Raw genomic sequence first — 8,334 nt, forward strand, 5'->3', positions numbered from 1 at the left:
TCCCCTAAATCACACAAAGTTCTCCCATTCGTCTATCAGCTTCATTTCCCACTAGCTATGTTTCCTTTAAGTGGCAAAAAATAACAACATGTTCTATCTATACCATGGGAACACCCCGTGTCAACACCACCAAAGGGCAATAAAGTAAGTACTACAGGACTAGACTAAGTACTGTAGACCTTACAAAAGGTCTCAAATAAGAGAATAGTACTGACTGCTACAACGGGTTTAATTTAGGATACTCTGGATAATTTAGGAAATTTTTGGTTGTTTTATCCTTAGGAAAATATTATAAATCCCACTATTTGAAACATTTTTCATTTAGTCTAGAAAACAGAGTTGAGGATAACTACAAAGTTAGTGAGAAGATCTTCCACATTTCAACATGAAAAATAATAACATTAGCTTTGTATTTTTGTGCGCTTACTCAAGCTTTACATGAGTTTACTTATTCCTCATAGAAGCCTTATGAGGTAGGTCCTGCTACTATTCCCATTTTTCAGGTAAAGAAACGAGCTGGGCCAGGTGCAGTGGCTCACGCCTATAATTCCAGCACTTTGGGAGGCCAAGGCAGGCGGATCACCTGAGGTCAGGAGTCCAAGCTCAGCCTGACCAACGTGGTGAAACCCTATCTCTGCAAAAAATACAAAAATTAGCTGGGCATAGTGGCACACGCTTGTAATCCCAGCTACTAGGGAGGCTGAGAAGGGAGAATCACTCGAAACCAGGTGGCAGAGGCTGAAGTGAGCAGAGATGGCGCCAGTGCACTCCAGCCTGGGCGATAGAGTGAGAAAACAATAAAAATAAATAAACAGAAAGAGAGAGAGAGAGGAAAGAGGAGGAAAGAGAAGGAAGGAAGGAAGGAAGAAGGAAGGAAGGAAGGAAGGAAGGAAGGGAGGGAGGGAGGGAGGGAGGAGGGAGGGAGGGAGGGAGGGAGGGAGGAGGGAGGGAGGGAGGGAGGGAAAAAGAGAAAGAGAGAGAAAGAAAGAAAAGAAAGAAAGGAAGGAAGGAAGGAAGGAGAAAGAAAGAAAGAAACGAACGAAAGAGAAAGAAAAGAAAGGAAGGAAGGAAAGAAAGAAAAGAAAGAAGAAAGAGAGAAAGAAAGAAAGAGAGAAAGAAAGGGAGAAAGAAAGACTGCACTCTAAGGATAGTAAATAACTTGTTCAAAGACACACAGCTACTAAGCCATAGAAGTAGGATTCGAACCCAGGCAGTCTTTATGTAGCTCTCTACTCTTAGTCACTGCCTGTGTTGCCTCTTTCTTGTGGCGCTTTGGGGTTCCACTAGTTTCAGCTTTCATTATCTGCTTTTTCCAAGCCTTTGACTTTTTCATATCCAACAGAGATTGCAGTGCATTGGAACTCTTCAGTAGTTCCCGACTTAATCTATAATAATCATTTTGACCACCTCTGAAGGAAGATTTAAACACTCAAGTGCAAATGCCATGAAGATAAATCAGCTAAACTTACAACATATTTTTGAAAGGGACTTTGGCCAATTAAACTCTTTATTTAGTGAGCGGAGGGTGACAGAAACCTCTTATACAATACGCTTTCCACTTTTCAGCTCCAATTTCCTTGTTAGTCTTTAATTTACCAAATGTGGTCATTTCTCTCTGCCTGTCATTGAGACTTAAGCTCTCATTTCAATTTCAATTGTCAATATGTATTTTACTCCTTATTTACCTATTAATCACCCGATTTATATATGCTTGAGTCCCTATTTTGGTCAAAGATCTATCACAAATTTTAATAAGTTAAATTTATTAAATATTTATCAATTTTATTTTATAAAATTTGAATAAGAAAATTAGTAAGATGGTGTTCAGCAATCATCTGAGCTAGCGTTAGATCACTTACCCTAGACCAGACTATAGAGTTGAAAGATTGGCTTTTTACAAAATAAAACAAAATAAAAGTGGGGTGTGTGTGTGTGTGTGTGTGTGTGTGTGTGTGTGTGTTTGAATGGGCCAAATTGTAACATTGTTACACTGCTTTGGGAAATGATTGGATAGAATGACTATTGCCAGTACTTTCTCTTTCTTTCAATAAAAAGACCAAGATTTGCATTTATAAAAATAGGACTGAACATACCTATCACCATCCTGTTTCCAAACTACTGGATTGTAGCCTAAGTCCCCAGACATTTTGACTTCACACTCTTGGAAGACCAAAAAAAAATCTTTAAAAATGTGGAAAAAATGTACTACCAATGACTGTGGAAAACTATGTTTTAAATTTGGGGCCCTCAGAAAGGAAAGACAGGAAAAGATAAGAGGGAGGGAAGGACAGCACTCATCCCACAGTAGCAGCAAAGTAGATGGAAAGAGGCTCCCAGCTCTTCTGCCCTCGACTGAATGCAGGAATCACTAAGATGGCAGCTGCCCCTGTACGGAGAAAAGTCCCTGTGCTTAGTCAGCTTGAACCTGTCATCCTATATTGTAATTAGTGTCCCAAAGAGAACTGGGCTATGCATTGTCTTTAACAAACTCAAGCCCATATCTCAATTTTAATTGCCAAAATGTCAATTTAAAGGGAAAGAGATTCTTCTTATGAAATGAAAAGACTCACTTGATTTCATCAGTGAATGCAGAATCTTGATTTCATCAATGAATGCAGAATACAAGCAGGATTTCTCCATTTCTCTCAAGAAATCTAGTCTCTAAAATTTATTTCTTTAAAAAAAAATGAGTCTAAATTTTAGTACTTGGCTCCTGGAAAATTTTCACCATATTAAGCTACTCCAAGATTTCAATGTCAAAACTTATCACAAAGGACTTGAGTTTTATCTTGTTGTTCCAAAAGCCGGTTATTATGGAAACAGTCACAGAACTGAGGAATGAGAGCAGCTGAGATTTCTCCAGTGACCTGAAGTAAGGAAGACTTGAGAAATTCAGATATAGATTATTCAGCCCTGTGGTGTTAGTACATTGTGGTTAAATCATTCATATTCTTTGAACTCTAATAAAAAATTCTCATCAAACAATGACATTTTCATCTCATCAAAGTTTAATCACAAGAGTATTGTAATTCTGATTTTCTTCACCTCAGTTCAAATTGAAAGTAATTGTCAGATGTCATTTAATTCTAACCATTACATCCATTCTTATCTGTTCTCCCTCACATTATTATGGCCCATTGTGCTCTCCAAGAGGCATGTCATGTTTTTTCTATTATTCAAGCAGTTTTAAAAGAACTTTGTCACATACTTACAATTAAGGCTCATTTTAAAAAATAATTTGAGATGACAAATTAACATGAATGGAAAATATTTTCTTGAAACACTAAGAGACATGAGGGGCAATAAATTCTAACTATTGAATTGTTTCATGTAAAAAACCACTTAATTGCCTGAACTTTTGATTGTTTCAAAAACATTCTTAGCAACTTCCAGAATGATGGACTTAAAATGAACAAAAGCAAAGAGGAAAATACAGCTTGTTTAATTTTCTTCCATTGATGTTTTGGAAAAAACTCTCTGCTTTAGTCCTGAAACATCCTGGGATCTGGGTTAAGAAATGGGATAAAGTTTACCTGAGTGGAGACAGAGAGGACTGGCTCCTTCCCAAGGGTGGCCTGTGAGTCCTGATCACCTCTTCCAAGGTATGTGGAAAGCTAAAACAAAATCCAAGAGGACTATAGGATTTGGGGATAATATACATGTTGTATTTTCTATGTTTTCCACAACAGACATGTAATACTTTTAGAACCAGAATGTAAAAAAATGAGTGCTATATTAAAAGAGACCTAAGAGGCCTGATTTAAATATATGGGCCAGAGGGGAACACAGGATATAATGTGGGGCCTTTTAGATAGTAATGCTTCTCATGTTTGTATCTATTTCAAAGGTCAGAAAGCTTCAACAAAGGCAGGGGTCTTAAGCTCAAATTCTTGCAGGGGTAGGTAGGCAAGCAATGGAGTCAAGAAGTCCATGAAGAGACTGGGACAAACTGGGGCAAACTCAGCTCTGCAGAATTTTGCCACCTGAGTTCTTGGTTCCAGTGTAGCCTGATCTGATTTTTCAAACAAACTTAAAATTAAAAATTGTATATGAAGTCTCCAATTCTCTTCAACTCTATAGTTTGCCAAATCAAAGACCTCTTAAATTCTTTTTGCCTCCATGCCTATTTCCTCTACCTTGGTTCAGACCATTGCAATAGATAACTGCATTAGCCTCCAGCCTCAGTGGTTATCAAGAAAGGGTGACCTTGCCCACAAGGAAATACCCTAAAATGTCTGGAGACAATTTTGGTTGTTTCAATTCAGAGTGAGTTTCTGGCATCTAGATGCCAGCAATGCTTCCAGATGTTCTATAATACATAGAGCAGTCCCCTACTCCCAACAAAGAATTATCTGGTCTAATATGTGAATAGTGCTGAGGCTTAGAAACTGTATTAGTCCATTCTCATGCCGCTATAAAGAACTGCCTGAGACTAGGTAATTCAGAAAGGAAATATTTAATTGACTCACAGTTCCACATAGCCTGGGAGGCCTCAGGAGACTTAAAATCATGGCAGAAGTGGAAGCAAACACACCCTTCTTCACATGATGGCAGGAAGGAAAACTGTCAAGGAATGAGGGAAAAGCCCCTTACAAAACCATCAGATCTCATGAGAACTCACTCACTATCACGACAACAGCAGCATGGGGATAATCGCTCCCATGATTCAATTGCCTCCCACTAGGTCCTTCCCACGTCATGTGAGGATTATGAAAATTGCAATTCAAGATGAGATTTGGGTGGGGGCAAAGCCAAACCATAACAGAAACCCTGCAACTGATCTACCTGCCTTCAATTTTGCTTCACGCCAATTCATCTTCACACTACAACCAAGGTTACCTCTTAAAAATGAAATAACCTTCCTTTAGTAAAACCTGGGAGATACTATTTGTTTTTCTACCCAGATCCCACCCACATACTTCTTTGCAACAAGAATCATTTTGCTTCAGAGGAAGATGTGTTCTCAGTCCCAGGGAGTCAATCATCGTTAGGCTTACTCAATGAGAATAACATTATTATCCTCCCTGGTGACTGATTTAGAAAAGGACTTGAGAATAACTAATTTACTGTGATTTGAGACAATATTTCTTACTTCAAAGGGAGCTCTGATAGGTTTATTTGCAAAGATGGCCATAATAATGTATACCATTCTTATGTGTGTGTACCTTTGAAATATGACTTTGCTGTTTTTCCCATCATGTGGTAAAATCTATTCCTAATTCCAAGAATTTGAACTAGCCACTTGCTTCAACCAACAGAATGGAGTCAACTGGGTATTGTGTGATTTTGAGACTAGGCCTCAAGAAACCTTGTCGCTTGAGCTCTCATTGCCTTGGAACACTGCTTTGAGATTGTCATGTGAAGAAGCCAAGCCTAGTCATCTGAGGGAGGAGATCACATGCAGCAGGGAAGCCAGTTGCCCCAACCATGCAGCTGAGGCCCCAGACCTATAAAGAAAGGTTATCTTAGAACCACACCATCCCAGCTAAGCCACCAACTGACAGACTGCAGCTGAATGAAAGTCTAAGCGAGAGCAACAGAAGAACAGCCCAGCTGAACCCAACCCACTCTGCTGAGTCCCAGAATCATGAGCAAGTGAAATGGTGGTTGTTTCTGGACATTAAATTTTGATGTGGTAGGTTTCAAAGTAGTAATAAATAACTGATACAGAAACATATGGATATTTCTACCCTTTGGATGCTGTTGTGTAATAAAAGCAACATCCGGCTTTTGCAGCTATTCTGAGGGACATACTTGGCACCTGAGAAGAACAGGGCAGGAAAAAGAAATGATCCCGATCTTTTATGTTGCCACAGAGTTGCCAAATTAACCATCTTACCTCCAGACTTTATTTATTTATTTACTGAGACCAAGACTCACTCTGTCACCCAGGCTGGAGTGCAGTGGTGCAATCTCGGCTCACTGCAACCTCTGCCTCCTGGGTTCAAGTGATTCTCCTGCCTCAGCCCCCTGAGTAGCTGGGACTATGGGTGTGTCCCACCATGCCTGGCTAATTTTTGTATTTTTAGTAGAGACAGGGTTTCACCATGTTGGCCAGGCCAATCTTGAACTCCTGACCCCAGGTCATCTGCCCACCTCAGCCTCACAAAGTGCTGGGGTTACAGGCATGAGCCACTGCACCCGGCCTATTATTTTTTAATAGACAAGATCTCACTCTGTCACCCAGTCTGCAGTGCAGCAGTGCAATGATAACTCACTGTAACCTCAAACTCCTGGGCTCAAGTGATCTTGCCACCTCAGCCTCCTAAGCAGCTAGGACCACAGGCATGCACCACCATGCCTGATTAGTTTTATTTTTTATTTTTCTAGAGTTGGTAGAAAGGGGTCTCACTATGTTGCCCAGGCTGACACTGATCTCAAACTCCTGGCCTCAAGCAATTCTCCCACCTCAGCCTTTCAAAGTGCTGGGATTACAGGTGTGAGTCACCAACCTAGACTTCTTGTTATATGATAAAACATAGTAAAATGAGATCCTTTATTGTTTAAGCTACTTTTGTTAGAGCTTCCTCTTCCTTAAATATGAAAGTGTTCTTCAATATGAAAGTGTTCTTTGGATTTTCATTGTCCTTAGGATAAAATTAAAGCCCATTCATGATCTGGCCCCTGCTAATCCTCTAGCTTCATACCTCCTTTCTGCCCTTTTCATCATCCCTACCACTCCTCTGCCCATCACACTCATATTGAACTTCTTTTGATTCTTCATGTGAGTCATTCTCTCTTTCTCTCTCTCTCTTCCCTGCCCCCCACCCCAAGGACTTTAACCCTATCACCACAATGCCATCGCTCAAACTTTCTCACCTTTTAAAAATCCAGTTCTTCAGAAAACCAAACACCGCATGTTCTCACTCAAAAGTGGGAGTTGAACAATGAGAACACATGGACAAAGGAAGGGGAACATCACACCCTGGGGCCTGTCAAGGGGTGAGGGGCTAAGGGAGGGAGAGCATCAGGAGAAATACCTAATGTAGATGACGGGTTGATGGGTGCAGCAAACCACCATGGCACATGTATACCTATGTAACAAACCTGCACATTCTGCACATGTGCACCAGAACTTAAAGTATAATTAAAAAAAGAAAAAAATGTAGTTATTTTATGCAGAATATATCTTAACAGCTCTACAAAATTTGCCCTACTGATTATAATGCCCTACTGTTTCTACTCATTTTTCCCTCCTCCCCTAAAGGCAATCACTTTCACCTATTCTAACTATATATTTTGGTAATTACCTCTATGTTTCTAAATAATAGATTTGTGCTGCCACTTGCTGATTTTGTTAACTCTGGGTTTTAGACATTTATCCATAGACTTGACACTATTAAAGAAGAAGATTTATTGCGTTTCTCTCCCTTGTTTCCAACACACAAATATATATATACACACTGAGCCATGCAGTTAACCCTGGTTTCTTTGCTTTCCTTGCATGAGTTTCCCTTTTTCCTGAAGTTAATAATAATATTAATCTGTTTTCTTAATTTTTTATGTGTTTATCAGTTCAACCTGCAAATCCTTCATCAGTTGTCTACATTTCCTCTGTAAAGGTTTGGACATAGCAAGCATTCTGTCAGTTTCACTTTCCTAAAGAAACCTCTCTGACAGCCTTCCTGCTCCAACCTGGACTGTTGGAGCTTCTCACCTGGTAACTGTCTGTCATCCCAGAATCTCCCGTCACCATCATCTTGGGGATTCCTTTCACCCCTCTCAAGTATTTCTCATGTTCTCTACTTTCCTCCTTCTTTGTTTATCCTGAAAATTGATTTGTAGTTTTGCTGAGTATGGAAATTGTGAAGGCCTCTGGCTTCTAGTTGATGAGAAACCTGATGCCATTTATCTTTTTAATCCTGGATCCTCTGTTTCTCTCTCTCTCTCTCTCTCCCACTCCCCCTCATTTTTTTCTCTACTGCATTGAAATTTAAAAATGATATGTTTTGGTTCTATTTTCATTCATTTATTTTGCTAGGCATTCAGTGAGCTTGTCGATATAGAACACAAATCTTTTAATTCTGAGATATTTACTTGAATTAATCCTTACATCCTACTTTGCATTTTATCTACCTCTCTTCTTCAGCTCCTGTTATTCAGATATTGGGCTTCCTGCACTCTGTTAGATACTTTACTCGGACATCTGATTATCCTTGGCTGTCTGCTCACATTTAAGTGGTGGAGACAAAATCCTCCAAGCAAAAGTGTGTGTATAACTTATGAACTGTGAACTTTAGGGTAACTAATTGGGCAGCTTCCCCAGCCATTAAGGTGGGGAAGCCTTGATGTCAATATTTGCAGGTCTTTGTTCATGGACTGGTCAGATTCCTC

Source organism: Trachypithecus francoisi, unplaced genomic scaffold (genome assembly GCF_009764315.1).
Source record: "Trachypithecus francoisi isolate TF-2019V2 unplaced genomic scaffold, Tfra_2.0 Lachesis_group19, whole genome shotgun sequence".
Taxonomy (NCBI): domain Eukaryota; kingdom Metazoa; phylum Chordata; class Mammalia; order Primates; family Cercopithecidae; genus Trachypithecus; species Trachypithecus francoisi.